The sequence below is a fragment of the Chrysemys picta genome, chromosome 4 (assembly GCF_011386835.1).
Source record: "Chrysemys picta bellii isolate R12L10 chromosome 4, ASM1138683v2, whole genome shotgun sequence".
Classification (NCBI taxonomy): Eukaryota; Metazoa; Chordata; order Testudines; family Emydidae; genus Chrysemys; species Chrysemys picta.
In genome coordinates, this window is record NC_088794.1 from 21176188 (window position 1) to 21192078 (window position 15891).

Here is a 15891-nt window from a genome sequence, read left to right on the forward strand (position 1 = left end):
CTTCTGCCAGTGTCACCGCTTTGGTGAAAGCCCCTTTATAAAGGGAGATTTGGCCAAGTTATATTTGTAGGTCCAAAGTTTCAGAAGCACATAGGCAATAAAAGCAGCATGTGTCAAAATGCAGGTCACTGAAAAGCTGGCCCTTGCTCCCTCATTTAAAAGGAGACTCCATTTTTATAAATTGAATTTTTACAAAGTCCTTGGAAAGTGTCTGTAGCATTTGGCTGTCACATGAATATGTGGTCATGGAAAAAATGTAAAAAAGGCATTCTTACTGTACAGGTCTTTTCTTGCTCAGCACTTCATACTGTACAGGGCCATATATGAGACCTTTGAATAAATATTAAGTTATCTGAACAGCAATCCTGTGAGGTAAGGAGTATTAGCACTATTTTACAGATAGACAGAGGACGTGATTTGCCTAAGGCCATACAGAGAATCTGTGGCAGAGGTAGGAATTGAACCAAGATTTCCCAAATCCCAGTTCAGTGCCTTATAAGAGACTAATGGCATGAATATTCTTATTCTTTTAACTTCTGTTAGCACTGCAGAGCCAACAGCTGTGCTTTCCCCTACTGGCTACCCTTCTCTAGCTCATCCCACAGAAGTGACTGGTCTTCTCTTTCAAGGCCCTTCACGGACCATCCCCATCATCTCTCATTCACTATCAAAACGTCCACTCCCACCGGCCCATGATGCCAGCTGCCATTGCCCACTTATGTTTGCAAACAAGCTTCCATGCTCTCATGCTGCCCCTCACACTTGGGAGGAGCTCCGTGAACATCACAAAACCACTTCACTGTTCTCCACCAAATGCCTCCTTAAAACTCCACTTCGCCAACATGCCCACAAACAACTTGAGAACAGTTCGAACAGTAGTGCACTGAGACCAGGCTGGCTAATACGCCCCCATCTATCCATATCTATTAGTCAGGTCTTATACTTCAGTTGCAAGCTCTTTGGGGTAGGGACAGTCTTCTTGCATGTTTGTAGTGCCTAGCACAATGGGGTTCTGGTCCATGCCTGAGGTTCCTAGGTGCTAGGGTAAAACAGCTATGGGAGTGCAAGCTCAGTTCTAATCTGTGTCACACATCTGTCCAGGCTAGGGAGTTCAAAGATTAATCATCACGGAGTCTGAGAATTATTAACTAAGTTCCACTTGCAAAATGCTTATTAATGGGTACGAGCGCATGAGGCACAAAACCCAGCTTGACGCTCAGATCCCAGGGTGAGTTTGCAGGGCTGGCAATTAGGGAAGACAAACAAGTCTTTTTAACTTATGAGCAGAGCAAACTGCATTTGGCATCATGGAGAGCAATAGACTAGTGCAGTGACATTTTAACTGCAGTTTAATGTAGGATCTGCTCTATCTAGTGCCAGTGGTTTGCAAGGAGTGTTAGAGATGTACAAGAGCCTGCCCTGAGGAGCTTACAACCCAAGTTATACAGAGCCCATGAACACCCATTGTCCTTTCCAGTGTTAAAAACAAGAGTCCCTGCCCTGGAGATCTTACTGGCCACAGGAGAGGTGTTAATTACAATTTGGAACTGACTAGTTACCCCAGTGGCTAGGGAATTCTTTTCTGGCTATGTGGTTAAAATGGAATGAGTCTAAATTGGAGGTGGAGTCCAGCATAAGTGGTCAGACAGTTGAGATCAGAAACCTCAGCCTGGGGTTCTGGTTCTTCTCTATAGGAAGCTAAATGCAAAGCACAGCAAGAAAGCACACAGCGGGGCCAACTCTCTCCCTTTTGTTCTATTGGCTACAGTGGAATTACTGCTGATTAATGCTAGCATGCACGAGAGGAGAATCAGGAGGTAGGAGAGTAACTTTTCCTGACCCAAGTTTAATGGCATCTTCTTGGCAGGCCCTGGATTTGCCCACGACAGCTAAGTGTTAAAACAATCCAGGGATTGCTTTCAGTAGTTAGTGCCAGGGGAGGAACAAGAGACTAGCACAGGCTGAGGTGCCCTGCACACCCAAGGGGCACGATAGTTAAACACTAAATGATTTTAAGTCTCTTGCAGTGATGAGATGGTAGAAGAGGAAACAGGGGTTGTGGGGCAGGGTGAAAAGTTTGCAGAAATCTCCGTTTTGAGCTCTGGCTTTTGATGTCAGCAAGCTGCACTGGCAAACAACGAGAGACTGGTGAGTGCAGGACATGGATACAACCGGGATTAATGGGACAGATGGCAGTCAATGCAGAGAAGCATGGGGTGATTGGGAAGAAGCAGAGGAAAGGGGCCTGTCTTTTATATCCATGGGACATGAAAGCTCCAGCAGTTGCAGTGGGGTCCTGAACACATCTCCTGGGAAATCTTGTTCTGCAAAGTCAGGCACTTTGTCTGAAATCTGAGACAGACCTGAAAAATCTGAGCACAACTTGGATCTAGCGATCAAAGAGCAAAGGTCACTCAGGAGTCACTGCTGGGCCTTTAAGAAAGCTGTGAGGACACGCGCTTTAGTTCAGACCCAAACACCCAGGAGATGGGAAGGAAATCCAGGGTCCCTTGCCAGCACACTGGGGTTCCCACCTCCTCCAGCCCCTCCCTGGATTTTCAGATTCTCTACCAGCACCCCCATGCAGCTCCAGGGCTGGAGCACTCATAACAGATATGAAGTCTCATCATTCCAAGGGCCAGCATGCTTATTTTTAGACTTGGGAATCAAGGAGCCAGTGAGCGGATCTCTCCATTCTGACCGTTGGCAAGGAAGGAGGTTTCAGAAATGCTGCTTCCTATTACCACTTCCCCCAACTTGAGGGCAGAGAGCAGGCCAAGGAACTAATCTGTATGGAGCAGTGTCCTAGTCCCACTCTGATTCCTCCACTACACATAGTATTGGCAGCCCTGGGGACTAAAGGCACCACTCCCCAGAGCAAGCAGAGGACCCCCATTCTGAGAGAGGGGTGAAGGCTGGTTTTGTGTTTAAGGCACTGTCCTGGGACTCTATGGCAGTGCTAGGAATCAAACCCAGATCTCTAAACTTCCTGGATGACCTCAGGAAACTCACTTAAATCGGCCTTCTGTAAAAATCCTTCCTTTCTCCCACCTTGTCTGTCTTCTCTGTTCTGATCGTAAGCTCTTCCAGGCAGACATTCTCCTGTGTACCTGTACAGTACTCAGCCTAGTGGAGCTGCTGTAGTCAATTCCAAAAGCCTGGAACAGCCCTGGCAGAGTTGCAAAGAGGAGTTTGAGACACTGTCCCACACTGGCTATAGATGCAGTTGGGTGTTATTTGCCAGCTGAAGTACCGGGTCCAGTTCTGGGTGCCACCCTTTAGGAAAGATGGATAAAGGGTTTAGGTCAGGTTTTAGGTGAGGAAAGGTTTAGAAAACTCGGCATAGTTAGTCTCAAGGGCTGTAATAAAGAGCCCAGGGATCAATTGTTCTCCATGTTTGCTGAAGGTAGGACAAGTACTAAGGAGCTTAATTTGCAGCAAGAGAGATTTAGGTTAGATATTATGAAAAATTCTCACTAGAGAGAAGTTAAGCTGTGGAATAGGCTTCCAAGGGAGGTTGCAGAACCCCCCTCATTTGAAGTTTTTAGTAATAGGTTAGACAAACCTGTGAGGGACAGTCCAGGTTTACTTGGTCCTGTCTCAGCAGAGGGTGCTGGACTAGATGACCTCTTAGAGGTCCCTTCCAGCCCTGCATTTCTAAAGACCTTGTTTACACTGCCACTGAAACTTTCTTCGCTCGGGGGGGTGAAGCTACAGTGCTGGGAGCTACAACTACACAGCCACGTTAAAGCGCTGTTGGCTGTGTAGACAAGCCCAAAGAGTCCGACTGCTGAGAACAAACAGACTCATCTCTCTGCCATACATCTTCACTCAGTTCCCCCTGCCCCCATCAGCACAGAATGCTGTCAGCGGACCAAATCCTCAGCTTGATTTCAGCTGGTATAAATCAGCATAGCTCCTTGGAAGGTGTAGCTCAATCTCTAAAAAACCAGCCCACACTCCACGCTTCTGAGCATGTGCTCCAAGCAAGAGATGCAGAGAAACATGAAATCATCGCCTGAATTAAGAATTCAGAAAGCGCCTTACCATTTCTGACAGCTGTTCCTGCTCAGGCTCCCAGCTGACGCACTGCTCCCACCAACAAGCGGCACAGACATGAGGGAGGGAGGGAGTGGGGAGGACAAAACTTATAGCCACTTGCACCCATCACTGCAGTGAGTTTCAGAGGTAGGAAGGGGATGTTGACAGGATGCCTGCAAGGTTGCCTTAAAGCCTGGGCTATTTGGTATAGAAAGGCAGATCCAGGGGTGGGGGTTCAACTTCTTTAAGTGGATTTTCCACATGGTAAAGGTAATTGGATTACAGGAAGGTGCTATACCATCCACCCTCCTGATGTCAACTGGGATTTGTTCTTGGAGTAACTGGACTTGCCTTCATTCTGGAAACAAGGCGCTTGTTTATTTAATTTACAATAGCACCTATGCAGAGAACAGGGCCCCCACTGTGCTCGGTGCTGTTCATATACATAGAGGGAGACGATCCCTGCCCCAAATAGCTTACAGTCTAAACAGACTAGACCAGCAAAGGTGTGAGGGAAAACAAGGCAGAGGGAGGAAACAACTGTCCCAAAGTCAGCAGAAAAGTCAGGTGTCCGGAATCTGTGCTGTGCTCTCCACACTGGCCCATGTGGCCTGCCCAGTGCCCATAACCTGCTGCTATCAGCAAAGGACTCTGACAGCAAGGGCCCAAATGGAGTCCCCACTCAGCCCTATGATCCCTTCAGCTGGTGAAGGGCCCCCAGGGCAGCTGCCATCACCCTGGGCAGCTAATAGAATTGCCTGCAAGCCCTGATTGGGCATCTGCAGTCCTATCATCATGGCCCCAGCCTCATGTCTCATCCATGTGCAGGTCACTCAAGTTAAGGGTGGAATCAACCCCTGACCCAGGGATCATGGCTAGATTGGTTTGGACATTGATTAGTGTGTGGAATAAACCCTCCTTAGTGTTTCCATCTACAAAGCCCTTTACAAATATTAATCAACCCACCCCTGCAATCCAATCCCACCTCCGCGGGAGGTAAAGCAGCAGCATCCTCATCTTACAGGTGGGGAAACTGAGGCACCGAGGGGTGAAAAGTTGCATCCAAGTCACCAACTACACTTCCTTTCCAGTCACTCCCTATTGCAGGATTGAAGAGCCTGAAAAATTGGCTGGGAGGATGCTATTGGGATCTACTGAGACCTGGGTTCTCTTCCCAGCTCTGCCACTGACCTGCTGTGAGACTTTGGGCAAGTCACTTCCCCTCTCTGTGCCTCAGTTTCCCCATCTGTAAAACAGAACACTGACTCCCTACACACAAGGGTGATGGGAGGCTTAACTCATTCTTGTCTACCAAGAGGTATGCAATCCTCAGACAGAGGGTGCTGCAGAAGGCAAAGTATCATCACCATCAATATTTAATCTGCCATTGTCCAGGGTGGACTGTTGTACCACAGAGCAAACGGCTGTGGTGACTGTGCATCTCAAGCCTTTGCCCACTGCAAAAAAGCCTTGATTAAAGAAAAAAAAATAGAGGGGCAGGTTTATAAGTCTATGGAAACTTATCCCTGCACATTAATGCCAAAAGCAACTAATTAAAACAGCATCAAAGTCAGATGTTTTATGAGTTCAGCCTCAGAAAGCCCTGGCAGGGGGTGCCAGGGAATGCAGCTGCTGCAGCCAGTTGGAATGGAGGGAAAACACTGAGACAGGACCTGCAACTGGGACACTGCACCCTGAGCCAAGCACCCCACCTGGGTAAACATCAGAGGCTGCTGCAGATGGCCTGGGACTGGCCAAGGGTGTTTGGTGAACTACAAAACCAACAAGGAGTCCGGTGGCACCTTAAAGACTAAGATTTATTTGGGCATAAGCTTGTGGGTAAAAAACACCACTTCAGATGCATGCAAACTACAGACTTTGGGCAGGCTAGTAGAGCCCTGGCACCACCACGTGCCATCTTCAGATTGACCCCCCCCCCCACCTCACATCCAGCACAACAGTACAGCCCCACTCCTTCTGGGAGACAGTGTTACCCACTTAGTTTTCACCCTGTCCTTTGAGTAAATACCCCTTTTCCCCATCCCCTATGTTCCTGCCCTCTGAACCCCTTTCTCCCATCCCACAGGTCCCTAGCATGTGCACTTTGAACCTCCTTTCCCCCCAGCTCCCACCATATGGTTCCCCACCATGTGCCGTCTACAGTCCCTCTCATGCCATCCTCCCATGCACAATCTGCAATACAAGTGCTGGTCTAGAAAGCATCAAAACTAAACTGGATTAAAAAACAGACATTTAAAATCTGGGCATGGGAATGGTTCCCTTTTGAGCCCTGCAAATTGAACCAGCTTTGAAATTTCAGGAATTTTTCTGGTTTTTGGACCAGCTCTATTCAGGACCTTTGGAATGACATGCTGTGTAACCATTAGACATCACCACCACCTCCTCCAAGGAGACAGATCATCCATTAGGTCTATTAAGGACATCTTCTGTGAAGGAGCATCTCAGCACTTCAGGTACTGGTACCAACATCATCAGTGGCAAACCCTGCTAGGAAGTATAGGAGGGTGAATGGCAAGAAGAGAGAAAACCAGAGGCAAGGAAGGCTGTTTTATGCCCAAGGGACTGGACTGGGATTGAAGTGAACTGGGTTCAGTTCCCAGCTCTGGCACAGATTCCCTGAGCCACTTGGGCTAGTCACTTGGGGCATGTCTACATTGCAATTGTAAGTGGGATGGCAGCAGGTGTAGACCTACCCAAGTAGCTTTGATCTAGTAGCCTAAGAGCAGTAAAGCCACAGCAGAGTAGGCTGCACAAGCCAGTCTGGGATTCTGGACAAGCCAATTACTCAGGCAGCTAGCCCATATTGAAGCCTGGGCTACCAGATCTTCATTGGGCCAGAAGTGTCTCTTGCTTGTGTGTTTGGGGCCTAGTGCACTGGGTGCTGTGCAATCTCCATTGGAGCCTCAAGGTATTCTTGTATTAGAAATATCAGGCTGGGGGAGGGGGGGGGAGGAGGTCTATGGGGAAAGAAATTCTTCCCCCAGTCCAGGAATTCCCAAAGCCAGAGGAGGGTGCCTTCATTGTATTTAAATGGCAATTTTCTGTCATTGGTTCTGGGATCTCTGTTCTATTACTTGGAGTTACCTTCGAATCCCCAGCAGGGGAAACTCACCAAGCAGGTACCAATCCCTCGCCACTTGGCTCCCTCCCAGGTGGCTTCTCGTGCCAAAATATAAAAACAACCTTGAGGGCTTTGTTGATGCAGCAGGTAGCAAGTTCAGTCAGAGCTGTTTGTCCACCCTGAGTGGACAATCAAAGCTGGGCCACTGTGTTGGTTCTCCTCCTCTGCAACCTGTGAGGAGATTTATCCCCAGCTTCCTTTATCTGAACCTGCCCCCCACAGCTAACATTCCTAGAGCTATGTAGGTACATGGAAGAGCAGAGGGCAGCCTTCTCTGGCTGGGAGGAGCAGCACTTGTCCAGACATGCTGCAGTCCTGGCTGGCCCTTCCCAGGGCTGCATACAAGAGACAGGAGACATGAGAGTAGAAGGAAGAGAACGTGGAGGAAGGATAGATGGGTGCAGAGGAAATCCACTCTGTTGCTCCATTTTGTGTGAAGAACATCACTGGGCAAGCCTGCTGGGGGATGCTGTTACAAAACAGAAGCTCCCCAATGCTGTCAAGACCAGCTCTGTAAATAGGATGTAATCATCTCCCCTAATAGCATTCCAGCTATGGAAAGCCTGGGGCTGGAGCATGGATGAGAAACACTGTTAGGCCCACTTTTGCAATGTTAACCAGAAAACTCTCATCTGGGAGGGCCCCAGTACATCTTATTTTGCAGTTGACCAGCCCAAAGAGAAACAGCCTTGTGGAGCCCAGGGGAGCAGAAGGAAAATGGGGTCAAAGAAGCTTTGCTCCCCCAAGCCTGCCTCCTACTAAAGCAGGTCTTGTCTATGCTCAGGGATAACCCTGAGCCAACAACTGGTATCCATGCAACAGTACTGACCCTTAGTGCAGATGGTGGCATTCAGGGGGTCTTTACGAGTAAGAATTTCTGACTAGTCCACTCAGTGCAAACCCCGGCACATCCTCATCAGCACTTGGGCACCCCCCCCCCCACAAGACCAGTGCTGCTACACTGATGGCTGAGTTGAGGATATTGCTTGTGCAGAAAGGCCCTAACTAGGAGACAGCAGTCTTCTCCAAAGGTGTCCCCATTCCAGGTCCCCAGAGAGATGTACAGCACCCCCTTCCCACTGCTCATTCAGATGCAAGGTGAGCAGTGGGAGGAGGAAAAGGCAGACACTGGAGAAACCAAACAGGCCTAGTCAAGGCTACATTTTCCCCACTATTGTCACTAGGGTGACCAGATGTCCCGATTTTATAGGGCAGTCCCGATTTTTGGGTCTTTTTCTTATACAGGATCCTATTACCCCCCAGCCCCGTCCCGATTTTTCACACTTGCTATCTGGTCACCCTAATTGTCACCACCATGTCAGCCCCACCTGTGACTGCAGCACTGGGGGACATGCAAATACACAGTCTGCTAGCAGCTGCTGGTGCATTGGCCACCTGCTCCCACATGGGTTGGATGGCAGAGTTACTACAAGTTACATTACAAGAGTACCACTTTTGGAATCAGGCCCCCAAGGGCCTAGATGCTTTATAGACAAGGGACAGATGATGACCCTGCCCCCCGAGTCAAGCGATCCAAAACAGGCAGAGGTGGGTGGGAGGACAAGGTAGGCACAGAGTAGGGTGACAAGATGTCCTGATTTTGTAAGGACAGTCCTGATATTGGAGGCTTTTTCTTATATAGGTGCCTATTATCCCCCCTCCCATCCTGATTTTTCACATTTGCTGTCTGGTCACTCTAGACCAGAGCCATCAGGATGCCTGCAGCTGCTCCTATGCATGGGGCTACACCAACAGAAAAGGTGGAGAAGGCTCATCTAGTGCAGGCAGCCCTGCAGCCCAGGGCCTCTGGGAACTACACTCCTGGGGTGGAAGAGTAGGAGCGAGCTCCATTCACAGCAGCTGCTCCACCCAGCTTCTTCCTACCTAGAGGACAATAGCGCAGTCCCTCCCTGCCTTCTCCTGCATGCTGGCTTCCTCTCCTCTGCTGCAGCTACAGGAGTCCTTTCTCCACTCAAGTCTCCCACTGCCTTTGCCAGCGGGAGGGCTAGTGTAGAACAGGCACTGGAGCTTCAGCCACCTGCTTGATGCAGGTCTTGAGGCCCCAGTGATTAATGTGCTGCTGGGCACCAGCGGCCTGTCTGCACTAGGGCTCCCAATGCTGCCACAAGAATAGCCCTGGTGGGACCTTTGGGTTGCCTGGGGCAGACAAGTCCTTGGGCATGCTGACAACAGGCAGATCTGCAGCCAGACACCTGGATTTACAGACTAAGAGGGCAGGGAATGCCCACTTGGAAGGACCCATGTTTAGTCTGGAGTGGGAAGGGGAGATCTGTCTGGCTCTCAGTATCACCAAGTAACCCTCACCCCTTCCTGCTGCCATCAAAGGCCCTCCCCTGATCTCCCCCACCCCCACTCCTTCCCCCAGGAGTGCTCCCAGCAGGGGTATTAGTGCACATCTAGCCAGACTGGTGCCCATGTCACAACATTGCAGCCTCAGCAGGGGCATCACTAGCTGAACAGACTGGATGTGGAACTCCCATCTGCCCTGGGGAGAGAGGCAGGGCCTCCAGCTCAGAGCCTGGGGGATGCTCACCATGCCACTGCTCCACAGATGCAGAGGACTGATCTCCAAAGGGGTCAGTCTGCTGCCTCTCACCACTCCACCTGGAGCGCAGCAGCCTGGCAGGGCATTTCCCTGCTCAGTTCTGGGCAGTCATGCCAGGAGCATGCCCTGCACAGACAGCAAAAGTCCCCTTCCCCACTGGACACAGACTGGGCACCTTTCATGCCAACCCTGGCACAGCTGGGCTGTTCACTTGCTGGGAAACCAAGAAGAGGGTTCCTCTACCTGCCACAAACCAATGCCTAGAAACCATGGTGACAGGTGCCCTATGGAGAACTCAGCAAGGGTCAAGGGGCATCACAGCCGGTTTCAGGAAAGGCTCTGGGGTTGTTGGACACTCTACAGGAGCTGAGAGGATTCCCTATGCATGGCCTCCAACAAGCCAGCAGAAGACCAAGAAAGAAACCCACAATCACCCCCCAAGCCAAGACCCAGATATGGTGCAGTCCTACCCCACCCCCCCACACACACACACCCAAACCATCCCTTTCCTGTATCATACTTTGCAATTCCCTGGGGGGAATCACGCAGCAGCCAGGTCAGAGGTCACAGCAGCATCTCACTAGTTGCTGGCACTGGAAGGGAGTTTCATGCCACTGCTTCTGACTGGGATGTGAGGGCAGCGGGGGTGTCGGCCTCATTCAATATTTAGGTGCATTTCAGTGCTCAGAGAAGTGAAGGATTGAGGGCACTGATTGGAGCCAGGCAGAGCAGAGGCAGCCTGCAAAATACTGCCACCACACCCGGCTCCTGTCCTGTTCCAGTCCTGCCTGGCTGTGCTGAGGGGCCACCACCCTGACCCTCCACCCGATTCATATTCCAGCTCTGAGCTCCCCCCCATACTCAGTCAATGCATCTTGAGCCTGACCCAGTCCTCCCACACTGCTGTTCCAACCCCAGGCTCCCCACACCCCTCAAGCCTGACTTGCAACCTTCTCTACTATTCCAGTCCCAAGCTCTGGTGATCGACCTCAATCCCAGCCTGTAGCCCCACTCACCCACTGCAATTCCTCTCCCTCACAGACTCTTGACAACCAAGGTGTGCGCTAATGCAGAGTGTTGCATTGCAGACAAAAATCCCATCAACTTTACTAAACTAATGTTGTTTATGATCCAAGCCCCATTCAAGCCCAGGGCCCCAGAGATACAAGGACAAAAACCCATTGTACCAGCTCCCACGCCCTTCCCCTTTACTTTCAGTTCTGGTCTGAATTTGCCTCTGCCAGGCAGGGAGGGACCACCCAGATTTCAACCTCCCCCACAGAAGCTCCCTCTAATTCTTTGAGCTGCAGGGAGACCCTCAGCATCACCCTCAAGTGAAAAGCAAGGGTTGGGGCAGGTTAGCAAGCCTGTGAACTGAGCACAGGGGGCCTTGCACCCGCTGCACATTCCTCCCAGCTGTGTAACAAGAAAAACCACTCCACCAAGCAGGCAGATTCAAACCAGATGCTCAGTGTGACAGAAGAATGCTCCAAACCTACAGAGCACAGGACCAAGCAGCAAGAAGGGTGCTGGGGGCAGAGAGGGGAGAGAAGAGCCAGAAGAGTACTTATTCAGTCATTTGCCTGCCAGCCATGTGGGCTGCAATCCAGCTTTTCCTGCTGCTTTATTTGCTTATTTTTTTATTTTAATTTGATGTGACGGATGGGAAGAGACAGGAGGGAGGGAGGGGTAGAGCCAGGCATGGCATGGAGCAAACTGCCCCCATATAGCGCTGCCAATCATAGAATATCAGGGTTGGAAGGGACCCCCAGGAGGTCATCTAGTCCAACCCCCTGCTCAAAGCAGGACCGATCCCCAGACAGATTTTTTTCCCCAGATCCCTAAATGGCCCCCTCAAGGATTGAACTCACAACCCTGGGTTTAGCAGGCCAATGCTCAAACCACTGAGCTATCCCTCCCTCCAATGCACCACAATCCCACCCTGAAACACATCCTACTAGTCCAGGACCAACTTGTCCACCCACCCACATGTCTGCCCTGTGCTGCTCCAGCTTGGTTCTCCCAACACACTTGTGACATCCCTGCCTGTTCCAGAGCCGAGTGTTCACACCACCAGGGCACCTCAACACTTGCTGCCTCACAGCATACCTGATGCTCTTCCCTTCCCCACTCCCCCCCACTATTTCAGTCCTGGACTCCCACACAGTGCACCTCAACCCCAACCTGCAGCCCCCGCCCCACAGCTATTTCGACCCTTCCCAACAGTGACCAGCTACAGTGCCGATGGTTCCAGTCCACATGGGTCAACATCACCCAGCTGAGATCACGAGAACCTCTTCTCACCAGCACCTGAAGCCAGATTCCACTCTGGAGTGCTGATCCTGAACGAAGATGCACACCACCCATCCCATGCCAGTCTAATGAATCTATCCCATCCTGCAGCTGCATGCAGCCAGCCACCCCAGACCACCAGACAAGACATGGGTGACCCCTCCTGAGCAACAAAGGGACATGGGGAATCCAGATGGTGAGTGCTCCCTGTGATCCCAAGGGCAGGCTAACAAGGTCAGGGAGACCCACCCAGACACCAAGCAGCAGCAGCTGGAGAGAGGCTTATGACTGCAGCTCTCCCAAGGAGAAGTGTAGTAACAGGCGGGAGTCTCCCCGATTGGAGTTTTCCTTCCTTCCCACCTGCCATGAGGTGGGTGGAGAGTCAACCAGGATTGCCTGGGTGCTGCAGGCCAGGGGGAGACACCTTCAATTCCTTGCCCACCTGCTGCAGGTATCCACCCACTCCAGCACAATGGATCAGTGGGGTCAGACTTCAGGGCTTGAACCCAGAGGGCCCTAGAACACCCTGCTGCAAGGGTGGGATCCTCTGTCGAGTGGCATAAAGGAGAGGTGTGCCCCCTGAAGCCACATCTGTCCATGTCCGCCCCCAGGAATAGTTTAGCTCTGCTGCCAGCATAGGCCCCACACTCCTTTCCCTTAGTCATTGCTGTGTCCCCCTGGGATGGAACCCTGCCCACAGCCCCCTATTGGAGATCTGAGGGGAGCAAGGAGGAAGCACCCCACCCTTCTCAAAGGAGAGCTAAGCCAGATCTTAGCCCCTGTTGGAAATCAGGCTGGGGCGGTTCAGTGGTCTGAGCTGGCCTGTTCTGCCCCTCATCTCTGTACCCCACAGTGTGCAATTCCTCATCAGCAGCCTCTCCCTCCACCCATTCCATCCGGTCCTCATGCTGGTCATTCATTGCACCCCCAGGAGCTGCCCCTGCCCCCAATGTCTCTTGCTAAGATGTGGGGCAACCTGCTGGCTCCTGGCTGAGCCCCCCTCCCCTGACTTGTTTGTTCCTTAAAAGCATCCCCCATCCCACCTGCTGCGCCACAACATGCCAGGCTGCGACACAGCAGGATCATGTGCAAGCAGGGAGGGCAGCCCCCCCCCCTCCCCGCCTCCCCCCCCCACACACACAGTGCCCCCAGCCATCTCCCTGATGAATGAACTCTGCAGTGGAGGAACCAGCTGACACCCTCCCTAGCAGCAGGAGTGCCCTGGGAGCACATGTTCCCAGCACAGCATCCCAGACAGACCACTGCGTCCTGTTGCTCCCCTGGCAAATCCCCCTATAGACTAGACACTGGTGGGTCCCTTAGGGAAACATTTTGTTCCCCTGACCCCATCCCTGCATGCCCCACCCAATTAGCTGGCACTTTCCCCATCTGCCTGGCAGCCCTCCCAGTGGGGAGGGGGTTAGGAGAGGCAGGGCAGGGGACTGAGCTCCCCCTTTCAAATGAAGCCAGGCTCAATGGTAGGGGTGACAGACCCGGCATTGTGCTTCCAACCAATAAAGTAGCAGGTCACTAAGCTAGAGCCTAAGATGATGGACGGACAGACACACACCTTATTTATATACCATAGTGCCCAGAGGCCCCAGCCAGGCTCAGGCTTCCAGTGCACACAGCCAGAGACAGCCCCTGCCCCAGGGAACTTGCAGTCTGCTACAGCCAGGCAGGCACCCACATGCAGGTAAGCAGAATTACACACTGCCTGTTTTACTGTCTAAGCTATCGGTTATTTCATAGGGGCAGGCTTGCTAGCTTCCAACACTCTTCCACCGCCCAGTTCTCCTTGGAGAAATCTTCCACGCTGGCCTGGATTCAGCTCCACTACCACCTCCCTGCCCTTTCCAGTAAGAGGCTCTTAATGCAAGATACATTGGCGGGTAGAAGGAAGGAAGGTAGAAAAATTGAGGATGAAAATGCACAAGAAAATACTGCTGCATCAGCTGATCAGATCTGAGTCCAGGGAGCTGGGGAAAGTTCCCCCCCAACCTGCCAAAAAACAAGTCATCAGGACCAGAGGCTTCTGCTCCATAAAAATGAAAGTTCCCCTGATCCTAGGTGCTAGGGGTGCTACCACACACCCTGCCTTGGAGTGGTTTGTGGTCTATTATATCCAGGGTTTACAGTTTGGTTCAATGGCTCTCAGCCCCCCCCCCCTTCTATAAAAATTGTTCCAGCCCCCCTGCGTCTGATAAAAGAAGTCAACCAACCCAGCCAGTAACCAGCCCCGCCACCCTCCTAAGCCTGATCAAACACACACAAGCACAACACTTTCCATTTTTACAAATATTCCTTCCCCGCTCCCCGGATACTCTCTCCTAGAAGCCCCCCCTCCCGCCCAGACAACAGAGCTTTTCTCTCGGTTTTAGAGCCAGCTCCACTTAAGGGAACTCCCTAAATTTTCCACAGCTAATTATAACTTGCAAACTCCGAAGGGCTCCCAGGGGCTGTTTTTGCAAGCATGGCAGGGCTGGGCGAGTCATCGGCTTGGATTTCCGTGGAGAAAGGAATTTCCCCCCTCCCCCCCAAAAAAGCTGTTCCCTGTTGCTGCAACCAGCGATTTGAGAAAGCTGAGACAGACACACAACTCTGCTTTCCAGCCTCCCCGGGTGATAGTCTCTCTTCTGCCTCCTTTCGCTCTGCGGACAACTAGCACCCGAGCAGAGAGAAACAGACACGGAAAATATGTTTGCAACAGTTTTCCATTCTGTGCCTGTTCCTCAGCCAGAGAGGAAGCCAGGCAGCCACCCCCCCCCCCCCCCCCCAAAGAGAGAAATCCCACCCAGCCCCTGACCCTGCGTGGAACAGCAAATCCATGCATGGTGGAAGGGGACTGGCAGAGGCTAAAGGTTGCCAGCACAACAGGAAAAACCACTTACTGTGTTCCTGGCTCGGGAGGCGAGGTTCCTCCAGCCCGAGGATTACCACCCGCCCAGCTGCTCCAAGTTGGGGCGCTTCAGTCTGGCGAAGAGCAGGCTGCGGGCGGGGGAAGCGGCCATGCAATAGCTTTGCACGACTGAATCAATTCATAGGCTGCGGCTGCTCTCGCTGCTTTCCCTCCGCCTCCAGCAATCCAGCCTTTCACTGGCGGGAAAACCCCCCTGGATTTCCATGGAAGGGAAGGGGTTAAAAAATCCCAAACTCCTGGATTCGCTTCCCTCCCTCCTTTTCCACTCCCCTCTTCGCTTGATTTTGCTCTTCCCAAAGTTTGGAGGGAAGCAGGAAGCTGGAAAGAGCCCAATGTCCTTTAACGCTGAAGGTCTTTAAGGAAAAAACCAGCAAAACCACACCGCTCTCTGCACTGAAGCTAATCAGCAGATAGGGACGAGGCTTGGGTTTGTTTTCTCTCTTCTCCCTCGCCCTCTCTTCTCCCCGTTTTCAGAGCCAGCCCTTTGCAAATTGAGCGAGTCCTACACGAGCAGCGCTAGCTTAAGAAAATGCTTGTCATAGCAACGCCACTGCCTAGCCCAGCCAGCCTCACCCCATCCCAGAGAGGAGGAGGAAGTCTCTTAAGGTGGCTTCACATGCCACAGTCCCAGCCCCGCTGCTCTCTGGTTTTTTAAGGGGGAGAGGCAAAAGACAGATCTCCCTTCTCCGAGAGTCCCTCCCCCACATACACCCCTTTAATAGATCCATGTGTGCTTCTGAGCAGGAAACCGGTGGGGAGATCAGTGCTGGGGGGAAGGTTGTGGGGTTTATGATAGGGCTAGGTGTTGCAGAAAGCTCTTTTAATCTTTAAGGGGGACACACTACACTGCTCATTTCTTCTCTGCCATCTCTTGCCAGGCCTCCTATCTTTACAAACTCAGTGAAAGCAGAAGAAAAAGACATGCACCCT

At 51.7% G+C, this 15891-nt stretch overlaps 1 protein-coding gene across 5 annotated transcripts in view; it reads right to left on the minus strand.

Annotated features, from left to right (window-relative positions):
• ATP2B4 (ATPase plasma membrane Ca2+ transporting 4) overlaps positions 1–15606 on the minus strand; it is a 103863-nt gene extending 88257 nt beyond the window's left edge. For all 5 annotated transcript variants that reach the window (XM_008173757.4, XM_008173759.4, XM_008173756.4 and 2 more), the window contains exon 1: positions 14933–15606. The gene's annotated coding sequence lies outside the window, so the exon portion shown is untranslated. The remainder of the gene's footprint in view (positions 1–14932) is intronic.
• Between the last annotated feature and the right edge of the window lie 285 nt (positions 15607–15891).